The sequence below is a fragment of the Crotalus tigris genome, unplaced genomic scaffold (assembly GCF_016545835.1).
Source record: "Crotalus tigris isolate CLP2741 ecotype Arizona unplaced genomic scaffold, ASM1654583v1 scf7180000020598.85287, whole genome shotgun sequence".
NCBI lineage: Eukaryota > Metazoa > Chordata > Lepidosauria > Squamata > Viperidae > Crotalus > Crotalus tigris.
The window spans coordinates 72,545-76,011 of NW_024098098.1; positions in this window are offsets into that span (position 1 = coordinate 72,545).

Below are 3,467 nucleotides of genomic sequence, written 5' to 3' on the forward strand. Positions count from 1 at the left end.
AGGTTGTGCCTGTCTCATCCACCACCACTGCAAAGACTATTCAGGTACTGAGGGGGATTTTGCTGCACACGGGCTGCCAGATGTCATTGTGTCCGACAACGGCCCTCAATTCACCTCCTCCGAATTCCAAGCTTTCTTACAGGCAAACCTGATTCGTCATGCCACGTCTGCGCCTTTTCACCCGTCCACCAACGGTATGGCTGAACGCATGGTGCGCATCGCAAAGGACGCCTTGAAGAGACTCACCTACGGGGACTGGCATCACAGGTTGGCTGACTTTCTCCTTTCTTATCGCACCACACCGTCCACTTCTACAGGGAGAAGTCCAGCTGAACTTCGTTGGGGGCGCAACTTACTACTAGACTTGACCGGTTGCATCCGGACAGACTGCCTTCATCTACCTCACATCCTAGGGCACCTATACAACTACTTGTGGGTGCCCCGGTTTGGGCTCGCAATTACGGGCCTGGTCATACATGGGTCCCCGCTTCTGTGTCCAGGATCACAGGTCCTCTCTCCTACGAGGTTGCCCTGGACAACGGTCGTGTCCTGCGTCGGCACATCGACCAACTTCGCTCTAGGCGAGACTTTTCTGCTGAGACTCCTGGGTCTTTTCCAGGGGGGGAGGGGGACCCTTTGGAGCAAAGGGAAGGGCAAGAGCTACTGCCCATCTCCACTGAGGGAGCCACAAACGGCCCATCCCAAGGTTCCGCAATTGCTCCGAAAAGAAAGTCATGGAGCTTACCCACACACAGGCACTCACGCCTACTCCAGCCAGGGAGTCACCCCGGGGGCATACTCACTTTCCACACACATCACACAGCACTCCAGCAACGGAGGATACCCGGGGGCATCCCAACAAATCATTCCCCGCAAGAGAACTGGCACACAATTCCCAAGGTTGGCCTGACCTTACCCCAAATCCTACAGGGGGTCAAACATACACAGAGTTAGTCGAGGAACCAAGTCCCGACTACAACAACCCTAGCACAAATCAGGGAACACCTGAGTTTTGGGAAAGTACAGAAACCCACACGAGCCCGAACACAGAATGGGGTTCAGGGAATGGACAGCCTCCTGACAGGTCTTGGACTGACCTAGGAGGTTCTACAGAGACGCCCAGCAGCGGCTATCACTTCAAGGGGCCTGAGGGTCTACAGCTAGGTAGGTCAACCAGGTCACAAAGTAACAGAAGCCCTGGCCTGACGAGCCCGGTGGGCAAGCAAGCAGGCCAGGCATCGGGGCACAGTCCTTGGAAGACACCAGGGCACAGTAGAGAGAACAGGCTCACGCCTCCCTCCAGTCAGGGGACTTATGCCAGTAACCCAGAGCTAAGAAGGTCACAGAGAGCAAAGAAATCTCCTAAGTATCTAGAAGATTACATAACATTGCTGGCAAGGCAAAAGCCAGTAATCAGTGGGAGCTCTGGGGAGAAAAATGTCATATAAAATAAATGTTGTATGTTGGTAGTAGTTTTAGCCCGGGGGAAAGGGGTGTTATGTCCCGAGCCTTTGCAAACGGCTCGGGCGTTTGCAGGCAGTCCCGGGCAGGTGCAAAGCTGCCCGGGACCAGACAGGCTGTCGCCAGCGCCGTGCGCATGCGCGGGTGCTGGCGCGGGAAAAGTAACCCATTTACCCGGGAGTTGCCTATATAAGAGGCTGCGAGGCGTTTGGGCGAGGCTGAAGCCATCTTCCTGTAAGCTGAACGCTGAATAAATGAAACTGAGAACTCCAGCTGCTTCTCGTGTCTGTTTTCCCGCCACGGACTCAACAGATAACCTTTATTGTCATTTTTTTTTTACTGTGGGCACAACGGCACACATCAAAAATGAAAGTTAGTTGCACGCTCCCAAAGTGAAACACACACCTAAGCATACTATATACAACATATGTATGGACCCACACCCCTACACATACGTAACAAATGAATATTAAACAGTGTCCATCTTGAATATATAACGGAAGGAAGAAGCTTAATGCTGTATGGAATGAAACTATGGCTGAATCTGGATGTTCTGCTTCGGATACCATGGAGCCCCCTCCCCCTCCCAGAAGGGAACAAGGAAAACAGGTCGTGTAGAGGATGTGTCGTGTCCCAGATGATGTTGTGGACCCTGCTCAAGCAATGCTTCTGTGCTGTGTCCTAGATGGGAGGGAGGGAGCTGCCAATGATCTTTTCGGCCGTCCTCACCACCCTCTGTACCGCCTTCCTGTCTGAAGCAGGGGTGCTTCCAAACCAGACTGTGATGCCGTATGACAGGATGCTCTCAATTGTCCCCCTGTAGAAAGTGGTCAGGACAGGGGAAGGAAGATGTACTTTTCTCATACGACGCAGAAAATGCAGGTGCTGCTGTGTCCGCTTCACCAGTGTCTCTCTGTTGAGCGACCAAGTCAATCTACTCGAAGAAGAAGAAAACACACAAAAATCTAGGACAGAACAGCTAATGGTAAAAAAATACGAGAAGAAACACTAAAAAAAGAGATAAAAATTGAAGAGCATAATTAATAATAACTATTTTAAAAAACCCAGCATCCTGTGAAATATTTAGGCATGTATCTGATAAACCAAGTCCTAAACAATGCTAAATAATTTAGAAAGTAGTACAGGAAGTCCTCAACTTATAACCATCCGTTTAGTGCAGCGGTAGGCAACCTTGGCTCTTTTATGACTTGTGGACTTCAACTCCCAGAATTCCTGAGCCAGCATGGCTCAGCTTAGAAACCTTTCCCTTCCCCTCAGCATGGCTGGCTCAGGAATTCTGGGAGTTGAAGTCCACGAGTCATAAAAGAGCCAAGGTTGCCTACCTCTGGCCTAGGCCTAGGCCGCTTTATGACTCATGGACTTCAACTCCCAGAATTCCTGAGCCAGCATGGCTTAGCTTGGAAACTTTCCCTTTCCCCTCAGCATGGCTGGCTCAGGAATTCTGGGAGTTGAAGTCCACGAGTCATAAAAGAGCCAAGGTTGCCTACCCCTGGTTTAGTGACTCTTCAAAGTTACAATGGCTCTGAAAAAAAGCGACTTATAGCCATTTTTCACATTTACGACGGTTGCAACATCCCCAGGGTCACATGATCAAAATTCAGACGCTTGGCAACTGACTCTCATTTATGATGGTTGCAGTGGCCCGGGGTCATGTGATCACCTTTTGCGACCTTTTGACAAGCCAAGTCAGATTCATTTAACAATCCTGTTACTCACTTAACAACTGCAGTGATTTAACCACTGTAGCAAAAAAAGGTTGTAAAATGAGGCAAAACTCACTTAACCAATGTCTCGCTTAGCAACAGAAATTTTGAGCTCAAATGTGGTTGTAAGTTGAGGATTACAGAAAACAGAAACACAGAATACAGTAGAACAGAATTGGAAGGGATCTTGGAGGTCTTCTAGTCCAGCCCCTTGCTTAAGCAGGAGACCCTCTACCATTTCAAACAAATGGCTGTCCAGTCTCTTCTTGAAACCTCCAGTGA